This window comes from Camelus ferus, chromosome 2 (genome assembly GCF_009834535.1).
Source record: "Camelus ferus isolate YT-003-E chromosome 2, BCGSAC_Cfer_1.0, whole genome shotgun sequence".
NCBI classification, from domain to species: Eukaryota; Metazoa; Chordata; class Mammalia; order Artiodactyla; family Camelidae; genus Camelus; species Camelus ferus.
In genome coordinates, this window is record NC_045697.1 from 61766995 (window position 1) to 61789607 (window position 22613).

General features: G+C 36.6%; 1 long non-coding RNA gene across 1 annotated transcript in view; it reads right to left on the minus strand.

Annotated features, from left to right (window-relative positions):
- LOC116657455 overlaps positions 1-22613 on the minus strand; it is a 411150-nt gene that overhangs the window by 253452 nt on the left and 135085 nt on the right. The window contains exon 2 of the long non-coding RNA XR_004312525.1: positions 4763-4870. This is a non-coding gene — a long non-coding RNA (uncharacterized LOC116657455). The remainder of the gene's footprint in view (positions 1-4762; positions 4871-22613) is intronic.

Consider the following 22613-nt stretch of genomic DNA (forward strand, 5'->3'; position numbering starts at 1 on the left):
GCAGTAAGTTTTTATAGGATAAAGAATAAAAAACAAGAAAGAGAAAAATAGAAAATATCTGACTGACTGGAATCACATAGTCAACCTTGTTTGGGGTGAAAAGGAACAAGAAAGTAATTTAGAGACCCACAGTTGGCCTGGAATTTGTGATTGGACAACTGGATATACTGCATTTCTGGTCAAGCAAAGCGTTTACAGGGATATGAAAGTTTTGGTTTGCTTACATGGCACCCTGGGAAAGAGTGACTTCATCTTAGGCCTAGGAAGTTATTTCAACAGCTTCCCACTTTTGATCATCCTCTTGACCAGTCAAAAGATTTGATCAAACATATTGGTCTTAGTATGTCTTTCAGATACCATTGCTTCTCTGAATCTCAGTGCAGTATTCAAAACAGATGATGTTAGCCTCCAGTTTTAGTTATGTTCTATTCTCCTTTGTTGGACAGGATCATTTCCTGACTTATTTGATTCTAGCTGGTTTAAGTCTTGGGGACCTTTGCTCAGGAGAGCTCTCCAAACCATGGGCATTGTTTCATTGCTAATAATGATTACTGTCTCCTTAATATGCTGCATTCTCTCAGAAGTTATAAATGCATGTAGGAAGACACTGACAAGCTGACGGATGGTCTCTCTTAGGGTGGAGCAACAAAACATCTTATCAAGTGAGAGAGAAATCCTTTCAAAATTTCCAGAGACCCTCTGGGAAATCTCAAAGTTAGTCTGAGTTCAAAAAGACTGCCTTTAGAATTTGATTTTGAGAAAATGTCAAAAGGTTTGAACATCTGATTAAATAGAATCATAGATCATTATGAAACAATACTTAATTATCTTTTAGCCAAAGTAACAGTGGTAGATTTTAAAGGCAAATACAGGTTACATTGCTGTGAACAAAATTTAACTCTTTTAATTTTGAGAAGACTGGGTTGTTCTAAGTAATCAAAGACCTGATAACAACAACTGTGAAGCACAATGAATTATTTTAGCAAGACAAAACTCAAAATGTTTGCTTTCCAGGTAGATTACCCAAAATGTTAAAAAAAACAAACAAACAAAAAACCTGTCACAATCTATTATCAAGAGAAGATCAATAGTTCAAGTAAACTTTGTCCTTTTATCAGAGAAAAAGCCAAATTCTAACTTCACACCAGTATACTTTCATAATAAAATTTTCTTAATTAAATAAATTTATTCTAATCTTGGCCAGCTTGACCACACATAAAATTCCTTTCCCAGGATTCCTTTTCTACAAACCTTCTACAACAATTTTATGTCCATTCTGATTTTGTCAGATGTTTTTCCCTCCTTTTCATTCAGGAACAATCAGGTGTTTCACTTTAAGATAAAATTACTCTCTTTTTCCCTTACAAAAACACCTCTTCATACCTAACACCTTTTCTTGCCAAAGACATATGCTATTTTCCTTGCATAAAGATGTCTCCTTTATTACTTCTAGTAGTTTTAATTACATACATTAATTAAATTCTTAACCTTAGAAACCTTAATTCCTAGTAAAAACTAAGAAGTAGGTTGTGGACTGTCTGTTACACTAGCATTAGGTAGAGTGGCAAATTTATAAATACATTCCATAATTCCTGGTAGTATGCTGTTCCTCACAGTAAATTTTTCAATATTGCACAAAGCACATCTACGAATAGAACCAAATAGCTTTAGTTCGTCTATAAAAAAGTCCAAATGGATAAACCTATGGTCAGTAATTGCTGTTTCAGTATCTTATTCAGACATGATTTAGATATTTAATAAATATCTATCATTTAACTTATCTCATTCTAACTTTGTTTCAAGCTACCAAAAAGATTTTGGAAACTATTTTTAAGTAGACATACCATAAAGTATAATTATTATTGAAAAGTTCATTTATAAATATTTACCTTGCTTACATCTATTTAATTCACTTGCTCTTAACAATTATGTTTAGGCTAACTATAAAAATTCCGTGAGACATTAAACAGCTAACCATTATCTTAAATTATCTTTCTTGCTGATAAATTTTGTTACAGAGATATCATGAGCTTCTCTGTTTGTTAACCCTAGGCAAAATGAAAGTATTATACTTGATGATAACTCTAAAGACAATGAAACCAACAAACTTAAACTAGCTTTTATTTACCAAAGGTTATCCTAGATCACATGAACTTGAAAAACATTACAGTTAGTTCCTATATTTCTGAGAGCATATTTTGATTTATATAAACGTTCAATTTTCCTTAATTCAAGTAAATAGAGCTCTATATAAATTAATTTGTAATACCATTGCAGGTAGAAAAAAATCACACATTTGTAACATATATATAGACATACATAAACATACAGACTCAAAGATCTTACAACTTTTGTTTTAAAATTTTAGCCATGAGACAGATGCAATAACACAAAACTCACAAGTTTATGAAAGAAAAATACTGTTTCTGGCAGATGAAATAAGTTAAGGTTACTTGCTTAGATGGTTAAAACTTTTACTAATATTTGTGAAGTAGACTTGTAAGATTTTTCTTTTGCCTAGTTACCAAATAGCCTTTCCCTTTTTTTTTTTTTTCCTTTTTTTCCCTTCTGATAAGAATTACCTCCGTAAAGCTTGTGTTTCAAAGAGACCTGAGTTCCTAGAGAAGACTGGGTAGAATATTCACACCTCAAAGGCACAAAGATGTATGCAAGTTCCTCCTAAATCCAGAATTTTTATAATGCCTACAGTCCTTTTGAGATGAATAGGGGAGGTCTGGGGATTGGTTAAAAAGGATAGGTAGGCTTTTTCTGTTCTTGTAAAAATTCAATTTGTAAGACAAATTGGACAAGTTGTCCTCAACTTATAGGACAGTTGTTTCTAATTCCTCAAAGAACTGGACTGTAACCGGAAATGATATTAAGGTGTTGACCCACCCATCCTACTAGATTATCTTCAATTAAGCTAGAAATTTTTTAAGTTCCTATGTTCTAGATTTAAAGCTATTTGTCTTTAGAATGTTATTATTTCCCTCTGGGTACAAAGTTTTATTTTGCCTAGGGGAGAAGGCCTTTAAAGAAGTTTCTATCAGGCTCTGAATATCAGCTTTCAATTTGGCCAGCGTTTGACCATAGAGTCACTCTAAAAGAAAAAAAAAAAAAAACTCATTCAAATATCTTGTCAGGCTTCGGTTGGTATAAATAATAAATATTCTTGGCAGTATCAAATGACCTCATGGACTAAAGAGACATCACCAAAGAGGGTACAAAGATAATATTCTCCCAAGATTCAAAGGCACTCCCAAAAGTAGCAAAAATAAAGAAAGTCCTGACAATTCTCAGACAGCTGGCCACAGCTGGTAGGACCCTAGCCACAAATGGAGTGCAACTCACATTTTTGTCCAGCCAAATCTTTGAGCCCCCAATTTGACAGTTGAGCTGCCTACATTAATGCAAGAACAGACAGCCTGCATGCCCCAGGCAGGGAAAAAGCCAAGCCAAGTTACCAGGACACAAAAAGAGACAAACAAGAAGGCAAAAGCTGTTCCTGAGAGAGAAAGGATCGGCAACTAACGGGCACCCCCTAAAAAATTCACAAGAGTCTAGATTTATAAAAGAAGGGACATCTTGAAGTTTATCTTCCTTTTTCAACCAGGCACTGTAGAGATCCCAGAAAGCTGACTCTGGTTAAAATTTTGTTTCTAATTTTGCAGTTTTTTCAGCGTGGAAAGGCAATTCAGATAGAAGATTAGGAGCATGTGAGTACTCAGGTAAAGGAAGATAGAGGGGAGTAGGAGTCACATAGTCTTACAGTCTTTTGTTTTAGGTATCTCCAGTGTCTTTAAGTTTTCATAAGCCTTTTGCAATAAATATTTCAATGAAGTTATTTTAGAATCTTCTAAGTAAAATAGGTATCCCATTCTATTTGTTGATTTGGGAACCCTTGCTTTCAAATGCACTTCTTAAATGAACGATCTTGTCTAACTGAAATGTTTTCCATAATGGCCATTGTCATTCTAGGCTGTCCTAGTAAGACTTTACCATTTTTATAAATATTACAGCTTCCGGGACTACAGTACTTAGACATAAAATAAGCAGCTGTGCCAGAAGGTGGTGCACTCAATCCTTTGAAACTTGAGAGTCCCATCTTTTTAGCTAAGCCTTGAGTCTCTTGGAGCCAAATTAATACCTAAGAGGGATGTGCCACTAAATTGAGGATTTTGGTGGTGTTTTCCAGTGTACCTCATTGCATGGAAATTTTCTTGAGGTTGATAAGTGACCTAATGTCTAACCCACTCTGTGACCAACTTAGCAAAAGAGTAAAAGCTTTTAATTGCTTGACCCATGCCAACCAACTTTGCAGCTTTGATTTCTGAGATTCCCGCTAGCAATAGATCTATTCATCCTTTCACAAGATGATTTCTTTAGAATGGCAGATGCCCTGATGACTTATAATAGTCTGACTTAACGCCTACTTTGATTTTGATTTTGATGGTCAAAAAAGTCCTAATTTCTTGTCTTCATTTATTTTCCCAAGTCCCCCAGCAGTTTATGCTATGGACTTACCTTGAGGCTTTGTGAGTCCCTTAACAACTGCCACCTGTTGTAGACTTCCCATACAACTACTCCAGGACCTTTCTGGGACCCCAGGACCCTTCTGGGAATTTTAATAAACCGTGGGACCTTTCCAGAACCCCAGAATCTTTCTGGGAAAAATATATATTTATAAATATTTTTAATAAATTTTTTTTGGATCAGAGAACAGCATGCAAGGGAGCAGAGCTCAAATCCGAGTGTGACTTACCCATGGCCTTAGTAATGATGACAGGAACAGTAAATTCAAACAGCCTCTGCATCTTGTCCCATAGGTCATTAGCTGCCAGTTTCAGATTTCATTCCTCTTTGCCAAAAACTGTTTAAAAAAATGTATTAAATAAAATAATTTAGGTGATACAAACAAATTTTATTTAACACTTCATGAAGTCGACAATCTTAGAGAACTGCAAAACTGAGCAGAAGGCAAGAAACTTTCATAGGGATGAAAAATAAAGAACAAAGAAGAGAAAAATAGAAAACATCTGATTGGCTGGGGCCACACAGTCAACCCTGTTTGGGATGAAAAGGAACAAGGAAGTAAGTACAGAGCCCAGAGTTGCTTTGGGTGTTTGGGGGTTGGCTGACTACAAGTATACTGCATTTCTGGTCAAGCAAAGTATTTACAGGGACATGAAAGTTTTCTAAGTGGTGGTTTGCCATGTAAGGTAATGAAAAAATAACAGTCTAAACAGATGATGGTTTCAGCTGCAGCAATACCATCCACTGGATGCATTCTATTTCAAAGTAATTCAATTTAGTAGATGTTTACTGAGCCTACATTGTATGCAAGGCACACACTCCAGTGAAAGAATTCATTTTGAATCACAATACTTGAGACAAAATATCACTTAATCTAACCCTTTATTTACAGATAAGGAAACAGAAACAAGTGAATTTAGTGATGTTTTGCAAGAGATCAGCCTTATTTACTAAAATTTGGTGGCAACACCAAAAAGAAAACTAGGCCAAGTGTTCTTATCACTATGCAAGCCTGCCAATATTTTTCACCCTTTCTGGGAAAACTTCCCTGACTGTTCGTGTAAATCTGGTCATTTATCCTTTGTGCCACAACTGGGCCAAGTATATAGATCTATCATTGTAATTAATCATAGTATTACAATTATTTACATCCATTCCCATTTATCTGCTGCAGAAATTAAGAGTATGAGCACTGAAACTCCAATCCCAACTACTGACAAGCTGTATATTACCTGGAGGAAGTATCCTTTCCTCTCCACGCTTCAGTTTCCCTAAGTGCAATAGTAGGGGAATATTTGTGCCCAACTCAGAGAGCTATTAATGATATTTAAATGAGAAAATCCATATAAAGCACAGTGCTTGTCACATAGTGAGTGCTAAAACAAATAATTAGCTGTTGTTATTTTTGCTATTATTATTTTTAAAAAGCATTTACTGAGTGCCAACAATATTTCTAGCAACAGAGGTACTTTGGTTGTTCAATAAGCAAAAAAATTTATTGAGTACCTAATATATCCCAAGTGCTATTTCCTAGCATTGGACTTTCAAATTTTCAAATTTTGTAAAATTACAAAAATTAGTAAAATACAGTAATCAGTATGATAATTATAATTGAAATTGAAGTCATAATGGTAACACAAATGAAAGAGTGGCTAATGCAGCTAGGGGCGCAGTGGAAGGTGAAAACGAGCTTCATAGGGAAGGAGAAATTTACTGTAATACCTCACCTTTCTTCTTCATTTCTTTTTATTGTGCCAGGGAAAACTAGTATTTTCCCTATACCTCTGTAAAGGCTGGAGAGAAATCTGAGGCAAAGAAAAGTCACTTGGGCACAGCAGTACATGCTGTCAGCTAATGTATTCAAGTTTGGTAACAAAATACAGAGTAAGATGGGGCAAATTCAATTATTAACATAAGGTCAGGAATATTGTTTATATGGAAAAAAAGCCTAAGTCAGTAAACAAAAGAACGTAAATTATATAGATGAGAGAGAATAATTTTCCTTGTTTACGGGAGGGAATGAAATAAAACCCACTGTAAAGGCCATTTTCCTTCCCTCTGCACATACATACTTCCATCTACAGATCAGAGAGCTTTCTTCTCTTATGTCCCAAATACTCCATCTCCCAGAGCCATTAGACAGTGCTACCATAAGTATATCTTCCCTCAGCCATCTGAGTTACAGTACTATAAAACATAACTTCTATTATTCACTAAAATTTTGTTACATCTGTATGTTCTTAACATCCCCAAAGTATAATTATGGCACTGAAAACAATATGGAAGTTATTCAAAGTAACTATATGACAATATTAACATCAAACTAATCATCAATGATCACATCCAAACGTAAGTCACACAGAATTTTTATCCAAGATACTTGAACCTTGAACACTGGAAGAAAAAACCAGTGGCAGTTTATATGTGTACCTGCTCAGTTGAAGGTGACAAAATGCAATTAACTCCTTTTTATAGGCCAGTGTATTATTCCCATGATCATTACTTAGCTAAGCTACTTAAGGATAACTGTCCTTTAGAGAAAGGACTCTCTGATTCTCATTAACTAGATTTCTGACCCATAGAGGAGTGTTAGCATTTATTTTCAGGTGCTTTAACTTTTTTTTCAGTTAAGCACTTCATCAAAAATTTTAAGTAGCAGTGTGATTTAATATTGTTTTGTCAAAGGTCCTTATTTAATAAATCTAACCAGACAATTGGCTTAAGTCCAAAAACTAAAGGTCAAACTTCTTGACGTAACTGTTCTTGAAAATTTTATAAAGACTGTAAGCTGAAATACTCTCTAAAGTAGTTTGCTTTGAAAGAAGTTTCACTTTGAAACACAGAAAACCAAAATAACCAATAATCATTTTAGTCTGAGAGATAAGCAAATTAAAAAAAAAAACAGTTGAAGTCATATATGCATGTCATAGAGATGGTTAATAATCCAATGTTAAGGAGAACCATGATACAATACACATCAATTATCCTAGATAAAGGGTACTGTGTTTGAGATAATCAAGTGGGTTAATAAGGAATGACTTGCATTCACATACTCTGCTCCTTCAGAGTGTAGCGATTTCAGTTTTCCTGAAACCCTCAATAAAGTTTTAGGATTTATAAGGCTTTAGGATTTATAGCACAGTATCTTCAAAATAAAAAATACAGATTTGAAGCATGTTTCATATTTTTCCTAGAACTTAAAAGAACTGAATAAACTAAAATTCTGAATTTTTGTAGCTCTTCCATATTTACCTTAAAATTTATCATCATTTGTAAACTTCAAATGTTATTACTTCAGGCAACTGAGTCCCCACACTCAGACCAAAGGAAAAGAATGTATGGTGGGGAAAGCATGAGGAGGAAAATGGTCTGTCATGTACACTCTTTAGAAATGAGACCGCTATGGTGCGAATTACTGCATTTTGCCTGTTTCCGCAGGTTTCCAGGTCTTAAGTAAGGAAGCTGCCAATAAATCCCTGGCAAAGCAGGAAGAAAAAGGTCAGAGGCACATTTGCAAAAGCCCAGAGGTGAGCAAGGGAGTGCCATGTTCACGGACTGCCATGCTGTTTAGAATGCAGGAAGCCCATGCTGTTTAGAATGCAGGAAGCGTCTGTTGAAACGAGGGCAGCAACCGGAGGTAAGGCTGAGAAGCCACGTGCATAAACAGCATCCTATGTTGCCTAAGGGGGTTGGACTTTATAACAAAGCAATTGGGAACTATTTAAGAGGTTTCATTAGGGGAATAATACTATCAGCTCTGTGCTCTAGAAAGACCCCTCAGGCTGCAGTGCAGACAACAAGGTAGAAGGAGCAATACTGGAGGAGGAAAGACCAATTGGGAGGCAATCGCAGTAATCTAGGGAAAGATGAAGTTGTTATGAACAAAGTTTATGATAGGATGGAGAGAAGCAGCTGGCTGTAAGAGATATTAGGGAGGCTGAAGCTGCCAGACTCTGTGATTGATTGGACAACAATGAGGTTGAAGCACTAGAATGGCATGCAAGTTTCTCCCTCAGGCAACAGAATAAATAATGGTGCCTGAGTTTCCTTTGAAACATCCAGGGGTGATATCCACTAAGCAGAGTGATATACAGGTCGAGAAATCATCAGAACGACCCAGGCTGGAGATAAACACCCCTGTAGAAGATGCATTTCTTCTACAATTCTATAGCAAGCTGCTTCTATTTCTATCGTTGTATTAATCACATAATTGAAATTAAATGTTTATTCTCTGTCTACTCTACTATGCTGTCCATTCACTAAGACTGGGGATTATCCATATTCATCTTTTTATCTCTAGTGCTCAACAAGCAATTATAGAATATTTACCAGGCACTGTTTCTATATGCACGCAATTTTTTAATCCTCACAACAACCCTACAAGGTAGCAGTAATTTTATCCCCATACTATGGATAAGGAAACTGAGGCTGAGTAAGTAAATAAGGTTACTGAAGTCTTGCTGCTAGTAAAACAGACAGTGAACACAGATTGTAGGCTCATAGTAGGCTCTTAATATCTGTTTATATAAATAAACTGACCTAAGAGCTGTATGGAAAATGTGTTACCTAAAGACTTGAAGAGGGGATAGGGAGCACTGTCAGTGCATGAAAGTCCCTGAAAGAGAAGAAAGGAGGTGATGGGGAAAGATGTTGGGTAAAATAGACACTCTAATGGTCTCTAATGTGACATCAGTCAGGACAGCTAGGTTGCTTGGGGTGACTCACTTGGCCCACTTAGCTACTACCTACAGGTTAAAGGAAACAAGTACTAGTTAGAGCTTCTCCACTCACGCCAGTGGGTAAGAGAGGTTTTGCCAACTTTACCTATAGCAACCAGAGCGTGCTGTCCAGCACTCCCTGTTATTATTGGGAAGCTGTGACTCACTTGCCTACGTGTGTCCACTCCTTCCCCATCTTCTAGTTTTCTTTCAGTCACCTCAAATGAATTCCCTTTTCTGTGAGTGAAATACCAGGGATTTCAACTATCAGCCATTCCTAAAAATGACCAACCTTTCTTTTCCTGGTTATTTCTCCTCCCACCACCCCAAACTTTATCTATTAGGTAATCAAGCCATCTTTCTAAAATACTAATCTAATCACACTATTCCTTTAAATCTTTCAGTGGCTCATTATTACTCCTGGAACAAGGATCAAAGTCCTCAAAAAGGCCTATGAAACTCTGCATAATCTGGCCCCCACCTGCCTCTTCCATCACATCACAGGCCACTCTGCCCTGGCTATAGGTACTTAAGCAGAACTGATTTGCCTCCACTTATCCAAATGCACAGTGGCCCCTCCAGCCACAGTGACTTTGCACATGCTGTTTCTGCTACCCAAGTGGCTCCCCAACCCTTTCTTATATAGTTAACTTCACCTCATCCTTCAGACACCAGTTAAAATACTGCCTATTGTTAAAATCTTCTCTAGCCCACTTGACTAAGTCAAATTCCTCTCATAAGCCCCCAAATATTTTCCTTTATAACCATTTATAATTGTATGTTTATTTATAGGACACTGTATCTCTCTCTCTTTCTCCCACTGCTTTCTCTATATGTTCCTTGAAGACAAAAGTAATTTTCTCATCCTTGTAACTATTACTGCCTAATAGAGGGTTTGGTGTATGGAAGGCCCTCAAAACCAAAGTCTGTCTGACTTCTGTTAACTCTTCTTTCTTGGCTAGGCTTCTGGAATTTCATACAGGAAGGCCACACTAGTTATATCTCACAGCAAGGTTTCTCAAATTTGTCACTATAGACATTTTGGACTGGATAATTCTGTTTCGTTAGGGGGGCTGTCTTTGTGCATCATAGAATGTTTGGCAGCATTGCTGGCCTCTACCCACTATATGCCAGTGGCACTGATCCCCCAAGTTACGACAATCAAAATTGTTTCCAGTTATTTCCAGCTGTCTCTTGGAGGGAGGCAGGGATCCAAATTATGCCAGGAGAACAACTGTCTCAGGGGCTGACATGAGGGAGAAGGCAGAGAAAGGGACGATTCAACTCAGGAAAGATGGAATCCTCTTTCAGCAACTCTTGCTGTCCAGGCCATTCACAAATTGTAACTGATTATTTTCCCTAACCTCATATCCTCTTGATCCTTTCTTCTAGATGCATTCATGTTTCCATTCCTCATGTGCCAAGCCTTTGACTTTACTCAATGTTTTTACTTTAACCTCAGAACAACTGTGTTCTTTTGCACGGAATTTTGTATTGATCCAATGTCAATCTCTCTCTCTGTCTCTCTCTCTCTCTCTCTCTCTCTCTCTCTCTCTCTCTCTAGCTCTCATTCTCACTTCCCTTTTCCCTTTCACTCTGTTTTCCCCCTTCTTTCCCCCTCCAAGTTTCTGGTCACTAACATTACCTAGGGTCTTTTTGTTGAGTCTGCAATTCCCCAAATTAGCCTATGTCACATAATTGCTACCTCAAAAACCATACAAAAACTCAGAATTTAAAAACAGCAATCATTTGTTCTCATGGATCAGAAGGTAACCAGAGGGTTGACTGCTCTAGGCCCAGCTTCTCAGGAATCACTTGGCTCTGCTCCACTGTCTCCTGTCCTCCCGGAATTACAGAACTAAAACATGTTCTTCTTATGGCAGGGGTATGAGAAGCCCAACTGAGCAATTTCTTTTCAGGTCTTTGGTTATGCCATACCTACTCACATGCCATCGAGCAAAGTAAATCATGTGGGCAAACTTGCATAAAGGCAAGAAGAAACTGCGGTCACATGGCAAAGCATGTCATTACAAAGAAAGAGAAGGAACTGGTACCCTTGTAATTTACAACATGCCTCATTTTAATTGTCATTATTTCTGATAAGTTTTTAAGAGCAGGCCTGCTTGTGTTGGCAAATGTGGTAATAAAATAATGGCCCAGTGTTCAGATATTAATTAAGCCTTACTTATTAATACTCAATGCAGGTGCTAAAGGCCTACCTATCAACTTTCGATTTATAAATAGGATGCATTTGTCCCCTGATACTGCTGTGTAATTTCATTCAATTTTCAGAATAGATAGTGCTTTACTCTTACACAAGAGGAGTAATTATCACTATTTTTTAAGCTTTGATTGACCATTTTCCCTTCTCAAAGTAGTCACTTTCTACAAATGGGAAAATTAGGAATGGCCAGAATATATAACACTAATTAAACATATAAGGACCAGAATGTTTCACCTACAATGTTCTTTTATTAAATACAGGAGGTTTGCAATATATATGGCAATAAAAAGGAGCAGAAAATGACAAGAAAGCTCTTTTGAAAGACTGAGAAGACACAGTTATGCCATATAATCATGTGTGTGACACAATGTGACACAAAAGTCCTATAAATAAACATACAATAAATATTAATTACACTAAGACCATTAAGATGAAATGGCTTATTTGTTTCCAGATTAGGCCCTTGTGCTACTGGGATTCTGGATTATCTAAGTTAAAATTTTCATTTCTGTCCTGATTTTGAAGTTCGAAAAAACCAGCTGGTTAGGCCATTCCCAGTCTAGTGTTCTCAATGAGCTATCTGTGTTACCAGGCATGCACCTGGTAACAGAGATGCCCATCTGTCCAAGAACGAACAATGGAAGATTTGAAATCAACAACCTGTGAGACCCTGGCCCTCTTTGTGGATACCTGGTTTTTCTCAGGCTTCATCAAATTCATTAAGCTGTCCAAGCAATAGTCCTTCTCTATGGCAACCTAGAACTTTAAAGAGTTAATCTAGACACTTAAATCCTGCTTCCATAACATCTCCAGTTTCATATACCCCAGGCACATAAAATCAATGGTGTTCAAACCAAACTCATCATCTTCCCAGTAAACTTGTTCATCCTTCTGTGTTTTCTATTTCAGTAGGTCTACCTACCATCCAGTGCTCAAAAGGACTATTTCTGAATGATTCCTTTTCCTTTAACTCCCACCTATATCCAAGATACTCCTAAAATACATTTGATTACATTTGCTAAATATTTCTTGATCATCACCCTTTTCTCTCCATCCCACTGCCATCATCTTAGCCCAAATCACTATAAAATTTCACTGGAGAAGTTTAGTGCCTTCTACCTTGTCCCTTGCATTAAATCTTGTCCACTCTCCATTCTGCAGGCTGAAGGGTATTGTTCAAAGGTAAATATGGGCATTGTTCTCCCTGGCTTAAAATCCCACAAAGCCTTTCCGTTGCTCATGAATACCTACAGTTCAAAATCTTTCATCTAAAATTTTGGCTTATTTCACAATGTAAGTAATTATGGTGATAATGAAATAAAGTGGTTTATTAAAGAAATTTATGGTGGCAGAAATGGCTTTATTGGTCCCCTCATCTCAATCAAAAGCTCACTATCCCAAGTTGTCCACCTCTTCTCAGAGGAAAGAGCTACTTTTCAAGGCTATCTTCCCAATAGGTGCTGACTGGCACAAAAGGCTTTTGGAGTTCCCCAGGAGACTATAAGAGACAGATAATCAAATTCACCTCCTGTTACAGAACCTGACACATAATTGATAACCAATAAATATTTGTTTAATTAATTAAAAGTGCTGTAACCAAAATATTCTTTTTATTGTGGAAAAGGAAATTAAGGTAACTTAAAAGACTTCCCAAAGACTAGAGAGCTTTCAATTGGCTGAGCTAGGTATGCATCCTTCTCTGTCTGCAGGTCTCAGAAGAGCATCTGTAAGGTTCAGTGAATCTATACAAATATGCATTCTCCAGCCCCCCTTCTTTATGCTGTCCTGAAGAAAGATGGAAGTGAAATCAGCAAGACATCATGGAGCTAATAGCATCAGAAGTTAAGGAATACTGGAGGATTTAAAATGTAACTTCAAAGAAACGAAGTTATATTCCAATTAAATTCAACAAACATCTACTACAACCTGAGAATGCCAAGTTGAAGAAGACAATGGTCTGGACCCTCAAGAACTCATACTCCAGCAGAGAAGACAAGCATGTAAACAATTGACTATGATAAATATCATGAGGCATTAAGTAATATAATGAACAAATATACAACCCACACCTCCAGATCTTCCTACTGAGCTACACAGATGTATCCACCTATATGTCCCGTGGAGAAAAAAACTATGTGCAAATTGAAAAATTACAGTCTTCCCTCCCACTCCTGTTTCTCTTCCTGTGGTTACTACCTTAGTGTAAGGCGGCACATCCACCCTGTAAAGCATTCTTGACATAACCTGTACTAAAACTAAATCGACTCTTCCTAAAATTCAAACTGATCACATTACTCATGAGAAAAAAAATCCTTCAGTGATTCCTCTTTACTTCAATATATATTCCAGCTCCTTAGAATCCTTTGGCTCTCCTTTTACCACCACTTGTCATGCACTAGTTAGTTCCCTCCAATCACTCCCATTGCCTCCTTTGCAGAGGTCTATTCATGCCACACCATACAGCGATGCTGCCATCTGCTTATCCGTCAACTTCTTCAGTGCTGGAATACTGCTTGACAGATAATGTAGTCACAAAAATTATTTATTAGTTGGATGAATGAAGGAAGGAAGGAAGGAAAAAGTCAAAGTTTTAGGATCACTGTTTACTGACTATAAAGTCTTGAACAAGGTCATCCCTTAACAGTCTTTGTCTTAGGCCCTTCAACTCTAAAGTGACAATTATACTCATCCCTCTAAGCCATTGTAAGAATTAAAGGAATTCATATGTATAAACAGACTTTGTAACAAATAAAGTACAGCACAGCATCAGTTATTTTAATTTTGTTACTTTATAAGTTTATTCTATCATTTCAAGACTGGTAAAAAGAAATTTTCCAAGAATCTAAATTGCTTCTAAAGCCATTTAGATTTAGATAGATTTAGATCTAAATACTTCCTTGAAAATATCTTATTGAATAAAATTTCAGGACATAAAGTTGTAAGTGGCAATGTCATCAGTATCCTTAATTATGAAGGTGTAAGAAGTGGATGAATTGTCAAGGTTATAAGAGCCAATTTCTCTCCACTCCACCACTCTATTTACATATTAGAGCTCTCATGTACTTGCAGTTTGGTAGGGGAGAGAAGTGGAAAATGATACAAGGCATTATAACAAAGTCCACTTTTAAATAATTATAACTTAAGTTAATTACATTGACATTTCTCAGCAAGGATTAAGTAAATCAGAAGGGGGAGAAAAGGCGTATGAGAAAATAAAAAGCAAGGCCTGAACTACAAGAGCATCTCTTTTGTCTTTCATTCAGGAGTGTAATTAAATTAAGTAGGATTGATTGAGTGTCAGACATCTGTGGGAGTCATTTCCTAACTTCATTAATGCTATTGTGCCTGAAGAAGCCTCAGTGGTAATTTCTCTCACAAGTATCTAATGAGAGTCTAGTGATGTGATATGAAAGCATTACACCAAACCGCTGTGCTCTACGCCACTGCCTATCTGTATGTGAGGAATTTATTAGAAATGCTGGCCCAGTAACAGCAAAGCTACATTATCCACCTCAGCAGTAGGAGTGGGACAGCAGGCAGCAGCGAGCTGAGGTAATGGAGTCATAAAGTTGAGAGCTTAGACAGCAAGCATAACAGAATAAAAACAGGACGGCTAAAGAGATCTAAATGGTCATAAAATAGATCATATATAATGAGGTACAGAAGATAATGAGGTGCATTTATATGGAAAACACTAAATAAAAATTATGACCATTTCCTCTTTAACCCCATAACCATCAGAGCTTCTCCCAGCAGCTGGATTTGCAAGGTAAACTAGGGAGAGGGAATTAACTGGAAGGAAATATATATATATACACACTAGCCAGCTTAGTTCATTATTATAGGCATTGCTGATTATACAGAGAGCCCTAGCAGAATGGCACTGGGCAAAAACATTATGAAAGATCTATAATTCCTTCCTTGTGTAAAATTATGATTTTAAAAAGTTGTAATACTGTTACAGTTAAAAAGTAATTAAATGAAGATAAATGTAAAGTTAGTTCTGTTTTATTCATTTTATCACTGTGATTAGAAGTTACCAGCTTCCAAGCTTTATTCATTCATTCATTCATTCATCAATTAATGAGTATTTACTATGTATTGGGAGTTCTGGCCAGCTCTAAAGATGCCAAGTTGCATAAGAACAGTCTCTGTCTTTATGGAGCTTTTAATCTGATGCAGAAAACTTACAAGTAATCAAATCATCAAAATAAAAGTTTAAGCATAAAAATAGCTAAGCAATGGGTCCTATGGGAACACAGAGGGCACAGCACTCGGCAGGGCTCAGAATACTGAAAAGTGAATAGAAATCAGGTTGATTTAGGATGTCAATATAGATGAAGGAGAGGATGGTAGAGTTTCAGTTTGAGCAAGCCACGTTTACAAAGATACCCAGGTGTGAAATGAAAAGATAAGTTTAAGGAAGGGCTAGGAAAAGAAGACCAATGTGAGGAAGCCGAGCTATAGAGCCCAGGCTTTGAACTGCGATGTGAGGCTAAGATTTTATTCTGCACGTAGGCCATGGGAGCCATTGAGGGTGCTTGTGTAGAGGTGTGCTCATGCATTACTGACACACACACAATATTTAAATCAAACTTTCCAGTGCTGGATTCTGCATTCCCTATAATTCAGTGGAGTCTCGTTGAGAAAACTAAGTGTGGAAAACAGTATATAATTTACACAACTAATATCTCATTGCACATGATGCCCATCTCTCAAAATATCATGTGCCCTGTGGCAAGGTAGTCCATATTTGACAGGATTAAGACTGGAAACATCAATTTCACTGAATCCTCAGAAATCTATAGGCACTAAATCCCACTCAAAAGCTTCTTTGTAATATAATGATATATGGTACTGAAATGAACACAGATGCTCTGAAGTTATATGAAGTTATCCTCATGTAACATTTTACCCTACTTATAAATGGGAGGTTTTACCCAGTCAAGTGGGATACTGTAATCTGAAATTAATTCATCCTCAAAAATTAGCCAAAAAGAAATTACTAATCATATTAATATTGTGAAAAGCACCTTGGGAATGCAGAATACCTCATAGTGGGAATACTAATTCTGCTGAAGGGACAATGTTTAGGTCTCTGGTAATTGCTGTATGTCAAACTTTCACTGTAAGTAGCTCTTAGCATCTGGAGACTCGATGTGCGCTATGATGTAACCAACCCTAGTAATTAATAATCCATTTTGTAATAGGGCTCTTCTGGGAGGATCTGTCTTAGCATAGTTGCTCAGCAAAATTTACCATCTGAGAAAACTAACAAATGGTCAGCTTAACCAGACTGTTAGCATGTTAAGGATAGAAATCACCACATTCATCTTTGTCTGGCTTGATAGAGGCTTAGCAAATACATCAGAGTGTTATCACTTTGATATCATTATCATCCCCCATTGATTTTATCGTCTGTATTGCAGGAGCGGGGATGAGGGATATTAGGACTGTATTTCCCAGGATTCCTTTCCCCATGTTGTTTTAGGCTATAATCTGCCTAGATTTGCATCTATCTTGAGAAACTAAGGAGAAGCAGGGGAACTTGAGAATCTTCTAGTCAAATGTAGAACTCAGGAGCAGTAACTTCCCTATGTCTTATGCCACCAGCCCATCCAACAATTGTGAAAGTCTCTATTTTCCTGTATTAAAATCTTTCCCACTTGGAACATTTTAAATGGCTTCTGATTCCTCATCTCAGTGTGACTGCAATGAGTATTTTAGTGAAAAGAAGAGAAGGAGACAGGAAACAAAGAAGGAAGGAGGAACAAGGGAAAGAGAAAGAAAGAAAGAGAGGTACTAAATTGCCTCCTTGGTTGTACACAGTTAAACAGAGCCAGGGGTATGCCTCATTCTTAATTCTGCATGCACTCTACCTCCTCTGGAGAGCAGTGTGAGTTCTTCTGCACTGTGGAAATATTAAAATGTCAGGAAGTGTGACTCAAAGCCAGTCTTTCTCAACATCCATGGGTGCCAATAATTCAAATCATGCAAGATGGGCATCACAAGAAATCGTTACTAATTCTCTAAATTAGAAAATGTGAACATGTTGGCAGATGAATAATTAGAGCTGACAGAATAATTGAGCCACTCAGAGGAAAGACTGGTAGAACAGTGAGAACATCTAGGTAATCACACAAGGAACTTAGGGGAAACGGAATGGATCAGTCAAAAACAAACAGAAATTATTTGTGCTTTTTAAGTTTTTTTGTTGAAAAAGAAAAGGTGCTACAAGTCAGCAAACTAAAGCAATGAGGCCTCTGTGAATCAAATTCCCTAACTTCTCTGTTTCACTATTCATAAGCCAAATGTTAGGGGAATAAAAAGCAGAATATGTTTGAGCCATATGTTAAAGGTGTTAAACATACGGATTTTGACATATTGAAATCTGAACTAAAACAATTACTGCTTATAATACATCCAATTTTTGGAACTACTGAATTCAGTATGACTCTCTCTCTCTGTGTTTCTTTTGCACAATGTCTTCAAATTTTTTAGCTTTTCAGACATTTTTACTAATCCACAAAATGTAACCAATCGTTTTCATATCCACTGTTGTTAATGAGCTGACAATGCACAATACAAACAACTGTTAATAATTTAAGGCATATAGAATAGTTTTTAAAATCACCTTTAGACTGTGTTTACTAAAACAGCAATGAATTTTCAGCTGAATCTCTTGGAATTTGAGTCTGTTGGACTGCGCTAATTTGCTTGGCTGAGTATGTGTTTCTCAACCCAAACTTCTTTCCAAAAACCAACTCCTCCTGACTCCCTATTACCAGTCTTTCAGTCACCGAGGCTTGGAACCCTTGGATTCTCTTTGATTCTTTCCTTTATTTGCCAAATTCAATCAGAAGCAAAAGAGTGTGAGATTTTTCTAGCACTTTTCCATTCTCTTTGCATTCCTGCAATACTTTACAAACTGGCCTTCCCCTTCATTCCACTAAATGGAGAAATTATTTAAAAAACCCCTACAAAGTTTCTAACATATATTAGACATTCAATAATGTTAGTTCCCTTACCCTGCTTTCCTTTCATCTTTCTAGTCTAAACACTAAATCACTTGAAATGCAATTCTGATCAGATTATTCCCCTCCTCAAAAACCTCCAAGGCAACTCTTTCCTGAAGTCTAGCCCACTCAGCCCAGCGTTCAAAGGTCTCTGGTTCTCACTGACCTTTTCTCACTGCTGTCTTATACACAACGCTTATGCTTTACAAACTGAATCATTACTCAATGGCATACTCAAATATCTCTGAGCTCAAGCCCTAACCAGGCAAGCTTCCACTGGAAATAATTAAATAACCAATTAGTTGACTGCAAAATATCAGAGACTAAACATAGCTATCTTAAAATCGAGCATATAGCCTCTTAGAGGTAAGTCATCAACAATGAATATGTCAAATACTCGTACCCCAATAAGCCAGAGCACTTGTTATCTATACCATGAATCAGCAGATTACTGCCTGCAGACCAAATCTGGCTCATGCTTTTTCTGTACAGCATGCAAGCTAAGAATGGGTATTGCATTTTAAACTGTTAAAAAGAGTCAAACGAAGACTAATGTGTCATGGCACATGAATATTACATAAATTTCAAATTCCAGTGTCCATAAAAAAAGCTTTATTACAATACAGCATGCCCACTCATTTACATAGATGCTTTTATGCTACAACAACAGAGTTGAATGGTTGCAACAGAACCGTATGGCCCACAAAGGCTAAAATATTTACCATTTAGTCCTTAAAAAAATAATTTGTTGACTTTGGACCTATACTATGAATTAACTCATACTACTTAGTATTAGTATTTATGGTTTTTTTAATATTTCTTATTCCCCCAACTTATTTTTAAGCCCCTCAAGATTAGAAATCTTTGTAACTTTCTAATACTCTGGCCTGGCACATGTGTTTTACATAGCTGGTACTCAATAGATATTTATTAGTTATCCTGGGATGCTAGTTCTACAGATAGGTATGGATGGGGGAAAGGGTATAGCTCAATGGTAGAGCATTTGCTTGGCATGTATGAGGTCCTGGGTTCAATCCCCAGTACCTGTATTAAAATAAAAGAAAAACTAATAATAAATAAATAAATAGATCTAATGACCTCCCCCCAACAAAAAATATACATAAATTTTTTTTTTAATTTTTAAAAATCAAATAGGCACAGATGACCATATGGATTCTCCTGGCCCAACTGAGGAAACAAACAGCAGGCTATGGTAACTACAGTCTTTACTGTAGAGGATGTTGTTTGTTCTCTCATTTTAAAAAGTAGTTGGTCATCTGCAAATACTTATTTGAGTACTTCCCAGGAGTGATCTCCCATCTCCCTTGTACCCTGGCACTAAGAGGTACCACAATGCCACTGTGACATCTTGACTTCTATTGCCATTACTTTTACTAAATTTCTATTTTGGCCCAACTACTCCTAACAAAAAACGGTAAACCTGGGACACAGCTCTTTGAATGGTGAAATTATCAAACCCAAATTATTTCATGGAAAAGAACATGATGCCCTTCGATGACACCAAAATAACTGGCCCGTTAGGCTGGTTCAGTTCAATAGTACAGTGATTTGGTAAGGTAAAAAATAAAACTGATCATTTGGCTAAATTAACTTAATCCTATCCAAATACTTTACCTGGTAGCACTGTTTAAGGAAAAAAAAAATATATATATATATATATAATATATATATCTCCTTATTATTTAAATGTTAAGTCCCCTCCATCAAGTACAATACATGTGTGCATATGTATATATGAGTATCTTACTGAAGATGTCCAAATAAAGAGTAACATTTAATCCGAAACATCACGCTGAAATATACTGTACATTTTTGGACTCATGTAGATTTTGCCAATGTTTTTCTATTCTTTCTTCCTTCTGAATCTCTAAGACCTGTCAGAGCTGTCAACAATGCAATGCCAACTGTTTACAAAACAGATCTCATTCACAGGGGAGATAGAAGCCTGATCCAGTACTCAGAGAAGCTGAGAAAAGAATAAAAAAAAAAAAAGAAAAAAAGGATGAAACACTGACAGTTGCACATTTTTATCTGAAGTAGTAAAATCTTAAGAATAAATAAAATGTCAGCAAAATCTACTGTCTCTTTTCTTGGCTATAGGCTTATATTAAGAAATAATGTCACAATATTTTTCAGACGTCAGAAACATTTTTAATAACAGGATTACTGGGATAAGACAAAACTGATACATAACAGATTGTATAACTTCAGCATTGTAGTTGGAATCTACTGTAATTGCCTTTTGTTTCCTTCACTGAATTCTCTTGTTCTTTCTGCATTTCTCAAAATTTTGCTAGCAATTTTAATGTGTTAAGACCACGTATCGTCACTCAAAGTATTTCAAGAGTTTCGAATTATCTCTGCTGGTCTTTTCATGTTAGCTGTAGAGAGAGTTATAAACACACATTTCCATCAGTTGTTCCAAGTGTATCACATACATGATGTTTGATAGCTGCACTGTCATCAGTAAATCCAATATAAAGTTGGGCTATGCAGTGTAGTATACTAAAATTATTTTTTTTAAGTTTTCAAATGAGAAGGAAGTTGGTAGAAGCTGCTCTTCATTATATAACTTCATTACTCAGGTACCTTGATCTTGTGAAATATGTATTGTCTCTCTGTAAACATACTTTCAGGAGAAAGTACTGCAGGGTCAGAGTAGACAACTATTGTTTCTGAATCTCCAGAACCCATTCACCCTACTTGACTAGCAGCGCACCAACCTTCAAACAGGGACTCAGCCTTCCTTGATTCATAGACCACATGCTATGGAGTTAAGTTCACTTCCAGTTTCTAGGGTGATTTGATATCAGCCTAGTCAATCAGATCATCTCCTTCCACTGGTGTCAGGCATTGGTTCAGTTAGGAACAATGGTTCAAGCTGAGTGAGTCAGGTCAGAACAGGGCTAGTCTCAGAACCTTAGCCTGAGTGCGGCATACTTGAAGTCGTACTTGACTCTAGTAAGGTATGAGGCTGATGCTGCCCCATAAAGACAGAGCCTATCAGTGAATGGAGCCAGTACCAAAAAGGTTGTCTGAAGAAGTGAACAGAGAGAATCTGGTCCTGATGAAAATCATTTCAGCCCTGCCTTTCCAAAACAACCTTATTCCCAGACTTCTAATTTTTATAAATACCATTTAAGTCAGTTTGAATTAGGCATTCCATTAGTTGCTATTTTAAAAGTCCTGATATTTGCTTTCCTCTGTATTCCTAACATGCAAAAGAGGTTAAAAACTCTCGTGCCTTCTTACACCTCTAATCCAAGAACCTAAAGTTCCCATTCCCATAGTGTTGGAGGCTTCCAAAAACATAAGTTAAAGCAGAGATCTCTATTCCTGATATATCTCTGACCAGTTTTCTTCCACCACTTTCCGTTAGGTTCATCAACTTTCAGGAAGATGTAAGGAACATTGCTGGTTCTCTGAAAAGACCTATATTCTCCAAGGTTAGCCATTTTGTGAGAGGAGTGGATGTTTGTGGGAAGACACTAAAATGAAGGATAATTTTCATGAATGATGGTTGGAAATTAATGTTCATTCATTCGTCACATGTGGATATTCAGCCTTGAGTGTCAGTCTGTCAGGAACACCACCTTTCGTTCTTTTTTTTTTTTTTTTTTTTGGTGTGTGTGGGTATATATATATATATTTTTTTTTTAATTGAAGTACAGTTTACAATGTTGTATCAATTTCTATTGTACAGCATAATGCTTTAGTTATATATGAACATATATACATTCATTTTCATATTCTTTTTCACTGTAAGTTACTACAAGATATGGAATACAGTTCCTTGTGCTATACAGTATGAACTTGCTGTTTATCTATTTTATAAATATTAGTATCTGCATATCTAGAACTCCCAATTTGGTTCTTGATTCCAAAGGAGATGGTGAATTTCCATGCATAAGGTGACCAGTGGTGGAACTGGTCTACTTACTCCAGTAAGTGGAATTATAAGAAACACTGGACTGGCCTAGGATTGGTGAGCAGATGTTGAAAAATATTACAAATAAAAGAAACTAGTCTTTTAAAAAACAGCTCAGGAGCTGGATTTCCTTTCAATGAATAAGTCTAAAATGTCTTCATTTCTGCTTTAAA